Below are 16,121 nucleotides of genomic sequence, written 5' to 3' on the forward strand. Positions count from 1 at the left end.
ATCAAAAAGATACAGGCACCCCTATGTGCATAGCAGCACTATTCACAACAGCTAAGACATGGAAACAACCTAAATGTCCATCGACAGATGAATGGATAAAGAAGCTGTGGTACATACCCACAATAGAATACTATTCAGCCATAAAAAAAAATGAAATAATGCCACTTGCAGCAACATGGATGGACCTAGAGATTATCATACTAAGTATCAATAAGTCAGAAAGAGAAAGACAAACACCATATGATATCACTTATATGTGGAATCTAAAATCTGACACAAATGAACTTATCTACAAAACAGAAACAGACTCAAAGACATAGAGAACAGACCTGTGGTTGCCAAGGGGGAGGGCTTGGGGGAGGGATGGAGTAGGTGTTTGGGGTTAGCAGATGTAAACTAGTGTATACAGAACGTATAAATGTATATATATGAATCACTTTGGTGTATGGAAGAAATTAACACAACATTGTAAGTCAACTATACTTCAATTAAAAAAAGGTCAAGCATGTCAAAGTTGGTTTTGAGAATATGGAAGCTACTGGGTAGCTGAACCTACTCCAGACAGACACAGATCTCACTGAGGCGGTTGATGCAGCCCAGCTCTCTATGCATTGAGAACATCTCTAATTGAGACTTGGAGAAAGACAGGAGAGAAGCCTTTGGACTTTTCACTCACAAAGGAGGGAAGAATTTTGGATTTCAATCATTTGTCCACTGTACTTTAACTTGCAAAGGGAATATTTGAATATTAATTTTCCCATAAAATTCATGAGGTAGCCATATTCAAATTTATATTCCTATGTTGCTAACATTTTGTTACTGAACTATGAACATTTTTCTTGAAACATCTTTATGCTATATTTATTGAAGTATAAAGAACTTCTGATGAAACTGGATAAAGTTTTAGGTAAATAAAAGAATGAATTTTCAGGGTTAGTTGCATAGTAATCATGAATTCAGTATCATTATTGTCCCGTTCTGACCATTTTAAGAGTCTTTTGTTCCCAGAAAGATACTCAGATGCAGCGGCTAGGATCAGGGGAGTGACCACATGAAGGTGACAGCTGGAGACTCAGATTTGGCTTATCTCTCTGAGGGCTATATCCACACATGACAGACAAGATAATTTTGGCACTGTGGACCAACAATCTCTGGATAGTATGTATAGGTGGGGTATTAGCTCCTCTCCAAGAGGAGGGTGCTGGAAGAAAAAATGCTGTCTTCTTTCAAAGTTTAACAGAGAATAAGGTTTGGGAAAATTTTAAGAGAAAATGTCTGTTTCCTTCCACGTGGAAATTGATCAGAAAGCGTAATATTCCCAACCTCTCTCCACGCCCTTTACTCACTCTGCCCAAAGGGAGATGCAGTGACTTTTCTAATTGTAAATGTGATAAGGATATAATGGGCTTGCTGAGCTCTTGTTTTCTCTCAGGAGCTGCTTTTTGCCTGTAGGATGGAGACCTTCTCTGTTTCTACAGCAAGATTTTGACTTAACAGTAAGAGCCTTCTTCTGGTCCTGTTTTGCCATAATTGAATAGGTACATCTGTCTAATTCTAGGTTTCATTTCCCAGGCCCACTTGGTGGTTACATTAAGCTACATACTCCAACTTATAGTAGCAATAAAGATGATGTTTCTGCTTTACATTTTCCTTACTCTTTTTTTTTTTTTGGATTTATCATTTTTTTAGATGCCACTGAGGAAAAAACACAGTGTTTCATAACCTCAAAGATCCTAACACCTGTGCTCAGTCTAGTATCTGGAAACACGTCTCTGAACAGTTGTATTTTAATTGGAGTAGTTATGAATTTATTCCCCCAAAACGTATGACTATTGCTAACCAACACTACCATAAATTAGCATAGGAATCATACCTCACATATCATCATCTCTCTGGGCAATGTTTCCCTGATGAATGTCTATTTTAACATCCAAATTTCATAGAATGTACATTTTTCTCAATACAATGTTGACTAGCTGATGTTTACACAAGAGTAATTTATAACTCTGTCTCCAAAACCCAAACAAGATGATATGCAGGGAAAGTCTTGGATTACAACCCAGACGCAATTAAGAGGACATCATCAGAATTATGTATAGACATTTTAAGGATACCAAATGTTAATATTGGGCAGGTAAGTATGTCTGAGATATCACTAGAGCTGAAGGAGGCATCAATGCCTAAGAGGTCACAAAGATGCTAGAACAGACATCCTTGAAAGAGACAGTGATATGAAGAGCTACTCTTTTTGAAAGTTTCTTGTTTCTTTATGAAACATAATCACAGAAAAAGGGAAAATCCATTTTGCAGTTTTTTCATTCTTATTCATTGACCACCTCCACTGAAAGTATGAAAAAGCCATCAAGGGCAGGGGAATCTATAGCATCACCTCCAAAAGTGTTTTAAAAAACTGTTTCCTGCTTTGGTATTTGTTTGATGTTGTTGCTTTTCAACCCAGCCCAACCATATCATCACTTTTTTTTGTTTGTTTTTTCTTTTACAGCAATGGGCAGCCACATAACCTAGACCTGGCCAATGAAATGTAAATGGAAGTCTGCGTGGCACTGTTTGTGAGAAATCTTTTATTATTATTATATAAGTTTCAGGTATATAGAATTATGGCTCAATATCTGTAAACACTACAGAGTGACTGACCACCATCATAAGTCTAGTTACCATCCATCACCATACAGTTGACCCTCTTCACCCATACTGTCCGTATTCACAGCCTTCTGTCACAAAAAATGACATTTTCAATGATCCAACTTATTTCTTAATTTTGTTCAAGCTTCAATTTTCAACTTTACTTCGTTGAAAACATTCATTATGTGACATTTTCCAGTTGTTTTATTGTATACGTTTGTCTGCTTTTAAAGATAAATTTATTTAATGTCAGGCATTACTTACCATGTTGTAGATACAGTATTTGTGACTCTATTAACTTTACATGTTAATGTACAGAAAGCAACTTTTAAATTATCTAATGAGCATAAAATGATGCTCTAAGCATTTCACACCTGTACATATATATGCGTGTGTTACACATATATACATATATGGTTTTCCCAATTAAAAAAAATATGGAACTAGGAATAAGCTCTTATTTAGCACTGTCACCCCAAACATCCGATGTTCAGAAATAGATTGGTGTTAAAATGCTTTACCTTCTAGAAAGCACTTCTCAAATGATACAATGTTAGCACACACATGCACGCCCACACACACACAGTACTATTTCAAAATAAACTTGCTAGTTGGAGCTGCATGCATAAGTTCTCAATTGCTTTCAGTTCCCAGTATGACTCCTTTAGAATTACAGAATTTAGACAAATAATCACTTTTATGACTATTGGTAAAAATGAATTATTGGTATATGATGCAAGCAAACTACAGACTTTAACAATGGTACATTCAGGGAACTATATTCAAGATCCTGTGATAAACCATAATGTTAAACAATATGAAAAATAATGTAAATATATATGTATAACTGAATCACTTTGCTGTAGAGCAGAAATTAACACTGTAAATCAGCTATACTTCAATAGTTTCTTTTTAAAAAACACCTAAAATAAAATAAAAAAAGAGATAAATGATAAACAATGGTTCATTTTTCATTTAGGGATTCAGATATCAGAACCTTTTTTTTTTTTAATAGATCTTTCCTGGAGTATAATTGCTTCACAATACTGTGTTAGTTTCTATGGTACAACAAAGTGAATCAACCATATGCATACATATGTCCCCAAATCCCCTCCCTCCCATCCTCCCCATCCCACCCCTCTAGGTGGTCACAAAGCACCGAGCTGATCTCCCTGTGCTATGCTGCTGCTTCCCACTAGCTATTTTACATTCGGGAGTATATATATGTCGATGCTACTCTCACTTCGCCCAGCTTCCCTCTTCCACCCTGTGTCCTCAATTCCATTCTCTATGTCTACATCTTTATTCCTGCCCAGCAACTAGGTTCATCAGTACCTTTTTTTTTTTTTTTTTAGATTCCACCTATATGTGTTAGAATACTGTATTTTTCTTTTTCTGACTTACTTCACTCTGTATGACAGACTCTAGGTCCATCCACCTGACAACAAGTAACTCAATTTCATTTCTTTTTATGACTGGGTAATATTCCATTGTATATATGTGCCACAACTTCTCTATCCATTCATCTGTCAATGGACATTCAGGTTGCTTTCATGTCCTGGCTACTGTAAATAGTGCTGCAATGAACATTGTGGTACACGTCTCTTTTTGAATTATGGTTTTATCGGGGTATATGCCCAATAGTGGGATTGCTAGGTCATATGGTAGTTCTATTTTTAGTTTTGTAAGGAATCTCCATACTGTTTTCCATAGTGGTTGTATCAATTTACATTCCCACCAACAGTGCAAGAGGGTTCCCTTTTCACCACACCCTTTCCAGCATTTATTGTTTCTAGATTTTTTGACAATGGCCATTCTGACCAGCATGAGGTGATACCTGAATAGTAGTTTTGATTGGCATTTCTTTAATAATTAGTGATGTTGAGCTCTTTTCACGTGACTCTTGGCCATCTGTACATCTTCCTTGGAGAAATGTCTATTTAGGTCTTCCACCCAGTTTTTAATTGGATTGTATATTTGATATTGAGCTCCATGAGCTGTTTGTATATTTGGAGATTGATCCTTTGTCTGTCGTTTCATTTGCAAATATTCTGTCCCATTCTGAGGGTTGTCTTTTTGTCTTGTTTATGGTTTCCCTTGCTGTGCAAAAGCTTTGAAATTTCATTAGGTCCCATTTGTTTGTTTTTGTTTTTATTTCCATTACTCTAGGAGGTGAGTCAAAGAAGATCTTGCTGTGGTTTATGTTAAAGAGTGTTTTTCCTATGTTTTCCTCTATGAGTTTTATAGTGTTTGGTCTTACATTTAGGTCTTTAACCCATTTGGAGTTTATTTTTGTGTACGGTGTTATGGAGTGTTCTAATTTCATTCTTTTACATGTAGTTGTCCAGTTTTCCCAGCACCACTTACTAAAAAGGCTGTCCTTTCTCCACTGTATGGTCTTGCCTCCCTTGTCGTAAATTAGGTGACCATATGTGCATGGGTTTATCTCTGAGCGTTCTATCCTGTACCATTGATCAATATTTCTGTCTTTGTGCCAGTACCATACTGTCTTGATTACTGTAGCTTTGTAGTGTAGTTTGAAGTCGGGGAGCCTGATTCCTCTAGCTCCATTTTTCTTTCTCAAGATTGCTTTGGCTATTCAGGGTCTTTTGTGTTTCCATACAAATTGTGAAATTTTTTGTTCTAGTTCTGTGAAAAATGCCAGTGGTAGTTTGATACGGATTGCATTGAATCTGTAGATTGCTTTGGGTAGTATAGTCATTTTCACAATGTTGATTCTTCCAATCCAAGAACATGGTATATCTCTCCATCTGTTTGTATCATCTTTAATTTCTTTCATCAGTGTCTTATAGTTTTCTACATACAGGTCTTTTGTCTCCTTAGGTAGGTTTATTCCTAGGTATTTATCATTTTTGTTGCAGTGGTGAATGGGAGTGTTTCCTTAAATTCTCTTTCTGATTTTTCATTGTTGTTGTATAGGAATGCCAGAGATTTCTGTGCATTAATTTTGTATCCTGCAACGTTACCAAGTTCATTGATTAGTTCTAGTAGTTTTATGGTGGCATCTTTAGGATTTTCTATGTATAGTATCATGCCATCTGCAAACAGTGACAGTTTTACTTTTTTTTCCAATTTGTACTCCTTTTATTTCATTTTCTTCTCTGATGGCCATGGCTAGGACTTCCAAAGCTATGTTGAATAAGAGTGGCAAGGGTGGACATCCTTGTCTTGTTTCTGAACTTGGTGGAAATGCTTTCAGTTTTTCACCATTGAGTATGATGCTTGCTGTGGGTTTGTCGTATATGGCCCTTTATTGTGTTGATGTAGGTTGCCTCTATGTCCATTTTCTGTAGAGTTTTTATCATAAATGGGTGTTGAATTTTGTCAAAAGCTTTTTCTGCATCTATTGAGATGATCATATGCTTTTTATTCCTTAATTTGTCAATGTGGTGTATCCCATTGATTGATTTGCATATATAGAAGAATCCTTGCATCCCTGGTGTAAATCCCACTTGATAATGGTGCATGATCCTTTTAGTGTGTTGTTGGATTGTTTGCTTGTATTTTTTCAGGATTTTTGCATCTATGTTCATCAATGATATTGGTCTATAATTTTTATTTTTGTGATATCTTTCTCTGGTTTTGGTATCAGGATAACAGTGGTTTCATAGAATGAATTTGGGTGTGTTTCTCCCTCTGCAAGTGTTTGGAAGAGTTTGAGAAGGATCCATGTTAGCTCTTCTCTAAATGTTTGGTAGAATTTGCCTGTGAAGCATTCTGGTTCTGGACTTTTGTTTCTTGGAAAATTTTTAATTATGGTTTAATTTCATTACTTGTGATAAGTGTGTTTATATTTTCTAATTCTTCCCAGTTCAGTCTTGGAAAACTGTACCTTTCCAAGAATTTTTCCATTTCTTCGTGGCTGTCCATTTTATTGGATATAGTTTTTTGTAGTAGTCTCTTACAATCCTTTGTATTTCTGTGGTGTCAGTTGTGATTTCTCCTTTTTCATTTCTAATTTTATTGATTTGCATCCTCTCCCTTTTTTCTTGATGAGTCTGGCTAAGGGTTTATCAATTTTGTTTATCTTCTCAAAGAACCAGCTTTTAGTTTTATTGATCTTTGCTATTGTTTTCATCATTTCTATTTCATTTATTTCTGCTCTGATTTTACGATATCTTTCCTTCTACTGACTTTGGGTTTTCTTTGTTTTCTCTCTCTAGTTGTTTTAAGTAGAGTTAGACTGTTTGAGATTGTTTTGTTTCCTGAGGTGAGACTGAATTGTTATAAACTTGCCTCTTAGAACTGCTTTTGCTGTGTCCCATAGGTTTTGGGTCTTCACGTTTTCATTGTTATTTGTTTCTATGTATTTTTTTTCTTCAGAGATCTCTTGGTTATTTAGTAGGTCACTGTTTAGCCTCCATGTATTTGTGTTTTTTACAGTTTTTTTTTTCCTCTAACTTATTTCCAATCTCATAGCATTGTGGTCACAAAAGATGCTTCATACGATTTCAATTTTCTTAAATTTTCTGAGGCTTGATTTGTGACCCAAGTAGTGATCTATACTGGAGAATGTTCCATGTACACTTGAGAAGAAAGTGTATTCTGCCACTTTTGAGTGGAATGTTCTATAAATATTAAATCTATCTTGTCTATTGTATCATTTAAAGCTTGTGTTTCCTTATTTATTTTCTGTTTGGATGATCTGTTCATTGGTATAAGTGGTGTGTTAAAGTCCCCTACTATGATTGTGTTACTGTCAATTTCTCCTTTCATGGTTGTTAGCATTTGCCTTATGTATTGAGATGCTCCTATGTTGGGTGCATAAACATTTATAATTGTTATATCTTCTTCTTGGATTGATCCTTTGACCATTATGTAGTGACTTGCTTTGTCTCTTGTCATAGTCTTTATTGTAAAGTGTATTTTAACAGATATGAGTATTGTTACTGTAGATTTTTGATTTCTATTTGCATGGAATATCTTTTTCTATCCCTTCACTTTCAGTCTGTATGTGTCCTTAGGTCTGAATTGGGTCTCTTGTAGACAGCATATATATGGGTGTTGTTTTTGTATCCATTCAGCCAGTCTGTGTCTTTTGGTTGGGGCATTGAATCCATTTACATTCAAGGTTATTATTGATATGTATGTTCCTATTACCATTTTCTTAATTGTTTTGAGTTTGTTTTTGTGGGTCTTTTTCTTCTCTTGTGTTTCCCGCCTAGGAAGTTCCTTTAGCATTTGTCATAAGCTGGTTTGGTGGTGCTGAATATTCTTATCTTTTGCTTGTCTGAAAAGCTTTTGATTTCTCTGTCGAATCTGAATGAGATCCTTGCTGAGTAGAGTAATCTTGGTTGTAGGTTTTTCTCTTTAATCATTTTAAGTATATTCTGCCACTCCCTTCAGGCCCACAGTTTCTGCTGTAAAATCCCCTGATAACCTTATGGGGATTCCTTTATATGTTATTTTTTGTTTTTCCCTTGCTTTTAATATTTCTTCTCAGATCCCTATTAAAAAATTAGTTATTACTTCCATCTGATCATTACAAATATGAGACCTCCTAAAATATACTAAAGATAATTACCTATAAAATTCAGAAATGGAACATAAACAAGTTTATAAAATTAAATATTCAAAATACAGAGAAATACGTATGCTAAACTGTTAAAAATTAGAAATATTGGAAAAAGTGGGCTATATGATATACTATACACAAAAAAATTTTAATGAGGAAAAATGAACTACCTCAAAAATTTTTGAAGTACCCCTTTTCCCTGTCTCCATGATGCTACTACACCTTGTGGTTTTCCTCCTACCTTTCTGGATACATTTAATAAATCTCCCTTAGGGAATGAGCAGAAAGAGCCTTAAACTCAATGTATTCATTAGGCTACTTTTCTTCTTACTTTATTCATATTTCCTGGTTACTTCCTCCACTGGGAGGTCCCTCAATTACCTCTATATTCTGATAACTACAAATCTGTAATCTCTAGCTGTTATCACTTTTGAATATCACTCCACATATCCAGCTTCTGATGAACATCTCCATTAAATGCTCAATATGTCCAACAATTCAATGTTTTCTCAGAAAGTCCTCCTGTATTCTCTAGCTCAGTAAATGTTCCACCATCCACCATCATATCCAAACAAGAGTGAATTTTACTCAAGTCTCACTGAAACTCACATGTAATCATCAAATGTCATTGACAGCATTTCCATAATACCAGTTAAATCCATCCAATTCTCTCCTCCCTGTTCGTAACCTTGCTGAGGTTGTCATGATCTTCTAGACCATCATCATCCATTGGACTAATTGCCTCATTTTTTGACAATCTTAAATAGGCTATTCACACTGTGTTGTGGACACTTTAAAATATAACCATGCCAGTCCTCTGCTCAAAATCAGTCAATAAGTAAAACCTCAGTTCCTTATAAACCTTTTCAGACACACCTTCTATCACATGCCCTTTCATATTCAGTTCAACCATACTGAATGTTTCCTACACATGAAGTGCTTTTTCTGCATCTAAACCTTTGAACAATATTATACAAGCTGAAATACTGCTCCAACACCTCTACTTCTTTCTTTACCTAATTACTTGTATGAATATTCTATAGTTCTAATTAGATAGGCTTTCATCAGGAAGTTTTCTCTGACATCCCAACACCAGGCTAGGTGTCCTTTTTATGTGTTCTACAATATCTGGCACTTAGCCCTCTTTGTCTTTTACTACTTTGAACTGTAATGGATTAATGCATTTAACAGTGAGGGTGTGAACTTTTCACTAGTTACAAACATCATTTCAGGACCTTATCCTTGTTATATTCCCAGTGTTTGGTGCAGGTCTTTATAGTGAGTGCTCAACCTCTATTTCCTAAAAATATTGAAGACTAAGAGGAAAGCAATATCACTGCCAGGAACAGGGACATTGACAATGGAAGTTGATTTGGGGACTGAAAGTTATTTCAGTTATATATTGAGATTAAAGCAGTACTGGAATTCCCAAAGGAAAGTTTTGGTAGAGATTTGGCAATATAGAATTGAGCTTTTGATTCTAGGCATAGGTTTTAGCCACACGAATGCTGGTGGTAACTGAAGTGGTAAAAGCAAACTAGGTTCTGAACATAAAGGAAAAACAAATCTTCAGAAGAAATTATGAAAGTGCTAAAATGATTAGTTTTATTGTGTAGAAATCAATATTTGGCTTTCTGTTAATATGGTGGACATTACTGGGAGATTGTTTGCTTTGCTGACTAGCTTCATAAATCAGCTGATATAAAGTATCATTGTTTAATATCAGCCTTTACTTTTCCTCAGAATAATAAAGTACAAAAACTCTAGATACTTTAATTAAAATTTAATATCTATTTTGGTATTAAGAAATAGTTAATAGTATATATTTGACGCATTAAAAGAATATCTTTAAGATAATAGGGAATTTTATGAATTTCCTTTAAGGGATCCTTGCATAGGAAGAAAGTATTTGTGATAACAGCCATAAAACCATGTTTTTGTATGACACAACATCTAATGGACAGATGTTTAGAAGAACACTGATTTTTCAATGTTAGTTTCACAGTTTTCGGTAAATGGGCAAAAACTGAGTGAAGTTATTTATACTTCTCTAAATAATTCCACTTTCCCAAATGGATTCATAATGATTTTATGAAAGCTTCTCCCCTCCTTCAAAATAACGTTTGTCAGTTACACATTCCAGTCACCACTTACAGTTAACACAGCAATACTGTAGGAAATGGAAATAAACATTTTCAGTTGAAACCATAATATATGAAAATCTCCAACATCAATAAAGGAGGAAATTTTTCTGAGTATTTAGAAATGTTATCTTTTTCAGGGCTTCCCTGGTGGTGCAGTGGTTAAGAATCTGCCTGCCAATGCAGGAAACATGGGTTCGAGTCCTGGTCTCAGAAGATCCCACATGCCGCACAGCAACTAAGCCTGTGTGTCACAACTACTGAACCTGCACTCTAGAGCCGGCAAGCCACAACTACTGAAGCCCGCATGCCTAGAGCCCATATTCCACAACAAGAGAAGCCACTGCAATGAGAAGCCCATGCACCACAATGAAGGGTAGCCCATGCTCGCTGCAACTACAGAAAGCCTGCACACAGCAATGAAGACCCAACGCAGCCAAAAATAAATAATTTTTAAAAAATATAAACCTATTGAGTTGATAAAATATCAGAAGTTCTAAAATAATTTTAAAAAAAGAAATGTTATCTTTTTCATTTTAATAAAAGTTTCATGTTGAAAATTTTAGTATTCTAACAAAAAATTCGTAATAGCACGAGTTGTTTGAGATATAGTTTGTAAAAAACCTAACAAGGGAATATAATTTGAGCTGATTAGAAAATCTCAGGGAGGGCAGACAGCAGAAGCAAGAAGAACTACAATCCTGCAGCCTGTGGAACAAAAATCACATTCACAGAGAGATAGACAAGATGAAAAGGCAGAGGGTTAAAACCCAAAACAATTAAGAAAATGGTCATAGGAACATACATATCAATAATTACCTTAAATGTGGATGGATTAAACGCTCCAACCAAAAGACACAGAGTTGCTGAATGGATACAAAAACAAGACCCATATATATGCTGCCTACAAGAGACCCACTTCAGACCTAGGGACACATACAGACTGAAAGTGAGGGGATGGAAAAAGATATTCCATGCAAATGGAAATCAAAAGAAAGCTGGAGTAGCTATACTCATATCAGATAAAATAGACTTTAAAATAAAGAATGTTACAAGAGACAAGGAATGACACTACATAATGACCAAGGGATCAATCCAAGAAGAAGATATAACAATTATAAATATATATGCACCCAACATAGGAGCACCTCAATACATAAGGCCAATGCTAACAGCTATAAAAGAGGAAACCAACAGTAACACAGTAATAGTGGGGGACTTTAACACCTCACTTACACCAATGGACAGATAATCCAAAATGAAAATAAATAAGGAAACACAAGCTTTAAATGACACAATAGACCAGCTCGATTTAATTGATATTTATAGGACATTCCATCCAAAAACAGCAGATTACACTTTCTTCTCAAGTGCGCACAAAACATTCTCCAGGATAGATCACATCTTGGGTCACAAATCAAGCCTCAGTAAATTTATGAAAATTGAAATCATATCAATCATCTTTTCTGACCAAAAAGCTATGAGATTTGAAATGAATTACAGGGAAATAAATGTAAAAAACACAAGCACATGGAAGCTAAACAATACGTTACTAAATAACCAAGAGCTCACTGAAGAAACCAAAGAGGTAATCACAAAATACGTAGAGACAAATGACAATGAAAACACGATGATCCAAAACATATGGGATGCAGCAAAAGCAGTTCTAAGAGGGAAGTTTATAGCTATACAAGCCTATCTCAAGAAACAAGAAAAATCTCAAATAAACAATCTAACCTTACACCTAAAGGAACTAGAGAAAGAAGAACAAGCAAAACCCAAAGTTAGCAGAAGAAATCATAAAGATCAGAGCAGAAATAAATGAATTAGAAACAAAGAAAACAAGGTCAATAAAACTAAAAGTTGGTTCTTTGAGAAGATAAACAGAATTGATAAACCATTATCCAGACTCATCAAGAAAAAGAGGACTCAAATCAATAAAATTAGAAATGAAAAAGGAGAAGTCACAACAGACACTGCAGAAATACAATGCATCCTAAGAAACTACTACAAGCAACTCTACGCCAATAAAATGGACAACCTGGAAGAAATGGACAAATTCTCAGAAAACTATAACCTTCCAAGACTGAACCAGGAAGAAACAGAAAATATGAACAGACCAATCATAAGTACTGAAATTGAAACTGTGATTAAAAATCTTCAAAGAAACAAAAATCCAGGACCAGATGGCTTCACAGGTGAATTCTATCAAACATTTAGAGAAGAGCTAACACCCATCCTTCTCAAACTCTTCCAAAAAACTGAAGAGGAAGGATCACTCCCAAACTCATTCTATGAGGCCACCATCACCCTGATACCAAAACCAGACAAAGATACTACAAAAAAAGAAAATTACAGACCAATATCACTGATGAATATAGATGCAAAAACCCTCAATACTAGCAAACAGAATCCAACAGCACATTAAAAGGATCCTACATCACGATCAAGTGGGATTTATCCCAGGGATGCAAGGATTCTTCGATATACACAAATCAATCAATGTGATACACCATATTAACAAATTGAAGAATAAAAACCATATGACCATCTCAATAGATGCAGAAAAAGCTTTTGACAAAATTCGACAATGATTTATGATAAAAACTCTCAGAAAGTGGGCATAGAGGGAACCTACCTCAAAACCATAAAGGCCATATATGACAAACCCACAGCAAACATCATTCTCAATGGTGAAAAACTGAAAGCATTTCCTCTAAGATCAGGAATAAGACAAGGATGTCCACTCTCACCACTATTATTCAACATAGTTTTGCAAGTCCTAGCCATGGCAAGCAGGGAAGAAAAAGAAATAAAAGGAATACAAATTAGAAAAAAAGAAGTAAAACTGTCACTGCTTGCAGAAGACATGATACTATACATAGAGAATCCTAAAAATGCCACCAGAAAACTAGTAGAGCTAATGAATGAATGTGGTAAAGTTGCAGGATACAAAATTAATGCACAGAAATCTCTTGCATTCCTATATCCTAATGATGAAAAATCTGAAAGAGAAATTATGGAAACACTCCCATTTACCATAGCAACAAAAGAATAAAATACCTAGGAATAAACCTACCTAGGGAGACAAAAGACCTATTTGCAGAAAACTATAACACACTGATGAAAGAAATTAAAGATGATACCAACAGATGGAGAAATATACCATGTTCTTGGAATGGAAGAATCAACATTGTGAAAATGACTATACTACCCAAAGCAATATACAGATTCAATGCAATCCCTATCAAATTACCAATGGCATTTTTTACAGAACTAGAACAAATCATCTTAAAATTTGTATGGAAACATTAAAGACCCCGAATAGCCAAAGCAGTCAGGAGGGGAAAAAACGGAGCTGGAGGCATCAGACTCCCTGACTTCAGACTATATTACAAAGCTACAGTAACCAAGACAATATGGTACCAGTACAAAAACAGAAACATAGATCAATGGAACAAGATAGAAAGCCCAGAGATAAACTCACACACCTATGGTCAACTAATCTATGACAAAGGAGACAAAGATATACAATGGAGAAAAGACAGTCTCTTCAATATGTGGTGCTGGGAAAACTGGACAGCTACATGTAAAAGAATGAAATTAGAACACTCCCTAGGGCTTCCCTGGTGGCGCAGTGGTTGAGAGTCCACCTGACGATGCAGGGGACAGGGTTCATGCCCCGGTCCGGGAGGATCCCACATGCTGCGGAGCGGCTGGGCCTGTGAACCATGGCTGCTGAGCATGCGTGTCCGGAGCCTGTGCTCCACAACAGGAGAGGCCACAACAGTGAGAGGCCCGCATACCGCAAAAAAAAAAGAACACTCCCTAACACCATACACAAAAATAAACTCAAAATGGATTTGAGACTTAAATGTAAGAGTGGACACTATAAAACTCTTAGAGGAAAACATAGGCAGAACACTCTTTGACATAAATCACAGCAAGATCTTTTTTGATCCACCTCCTAGAGTAATGAAAATTAAAAAAATAAACAAATGGGACCTAATGAAACTTCAAAGCTTTTGCACAGCAAAGGAAACCATAAACAAGATGAAAAGACAACACTCAGAATGGGAGAAAATATTTGCAAATGAATCAACGGACAAAGGATTAATCTCTAAAATATATAAACAGTGCATGCAGCTCAATAGTAAAGAAACAAACAACCCAATCCAAAAATGGGCAGAAGACCTAAATAGACATTTCTCCAAAGAAGACATACAGATGGCCAAGAGGCACATGAAAAGCTGCTCAACATCACTAATTATTAGAGAAATGCAAATCAAAACTACAATGAGGCATCACCCCACCCCAGTTAGAATTGGCATCATCAGAAAATCTACAAACAACAAATGCTGGAGAGGGTGTGGAGAATAGGGAACACTCTTGCACTGTTGGTGGGAATGTAAATTGATACAGCCACTGTGGAGAACAGCAGGAGGTTCCTTAAAAAACAAAAATAGAATTACCATATGATCCAGCAATCTCACTACTGAGCATATACCCAGAGAAAACCATAATTCAAAAAGACACATGCACCCAATGTTCATTGCAGCACTATTTACAATAGTCAGGTCATGGAAGCAACCTAAATGCCCATCGACAGATGAATGCATAAAGAAGATGTGGCACATATATACAATGGAATGTTACTCAGCCATAAAAAGGAACAAAATTGAGTCATTTGTTGAGACGTCGATGGATCTAGAGACTGTCATACAGAGTGAAGTCAGAAAAACAAATATCATATATTAATGCATGTATGTGGAACCTAGAAAAATGGTACAGGTGAACCAGTTTGCAGGGCAGAATTTGAGACACAGATGTAGAGAACAAACATATGGACACCAAGGGAGGAAAACCTCGGTGGGGTGGGGATGGTGGTGTGCTGAATTGGGCAATTGGGATTGACATGTATACACTGATGTGTATAAATTGATGACTAATAAGAACCTGCAGTATAAAAAAAAAAAAAACAACTAATACTAAACTTTCTTTGGGTTATTTGTATGGAAATATGTTAACATAAATGTTTCAGACATTATATGAAATTTCTAAAAATCTTATATGTTCTGGTATAATGTTATGTCATAATTTTAGTTATTACTTTAAAATATATATCTCAGAAATAACAAAAAAAAGAAAATCTCAGACATGTCAATGATTACTATTAATAACAGGCATGATATTTTTGCTGTTACTGTTTTCCATAGTGGTTGTACCAATTTACAAATCCCACCAACAGTGCACAAAGGTTCCCTTTTCTCCACATCCACACCAACCTCTGGCCATTCATAATGGTATCAATTCTAATGCAAGTCAGTGTTTAGGTTTTTCTTCAGTTTCTATTTAATTCATGCTTGATTTTTGTTTTTACTTTATCCAAGTAGATCTAAAAGTCATCACAAATTTCTACTATACAAGATGTTAATGAGTTATAATATGTAGTCCAATAGTTCTCTCCAATTTTAGAGTAAAACAACTTTAAAGTTAATCTTATTAAAAAATAATTGAACATACCTTATGATTCTTGAAGTTAATCTCTTTTCATAAGTTTTAAAAACTCATAAGGACAACATAATGTCTTAAATGAAAACAGGATTAACTTTTCTAAAAGTAGGGTCAGTAGATTTAACTTTAATAAAGGTAGGAAATGGATTTTAAATAACTTTATTTACATACATAAAATCTTACTGTGTCAAAAAGTTACTGAACCCTTGAGCTGAAGCAATGCAAACAAAAACACAGTCTACTGCCTCTTTTTATTCAAGACTTTGAAAACACAGCGTTTTTAAAGT

This window comes from Aethalodelphis obliquidens, unplaced genomic scaffold (assembly GCF_003676395.1).
Source record: "Aethalodelphis obliquidens isolate GAN/ISIS:26980383/991018 unplaced genomic scaffold, ASM367639v1 scaffold1, whole genome shotgun sequence".
NCBI classification, from domain to species: domain Eukaryota; kingdom Metazoa; phylum Chordata; class Mammalia; order Artiodactyla; family Delphinidae; genus Aethalodelphis; species Aethalodelphis obliquidens.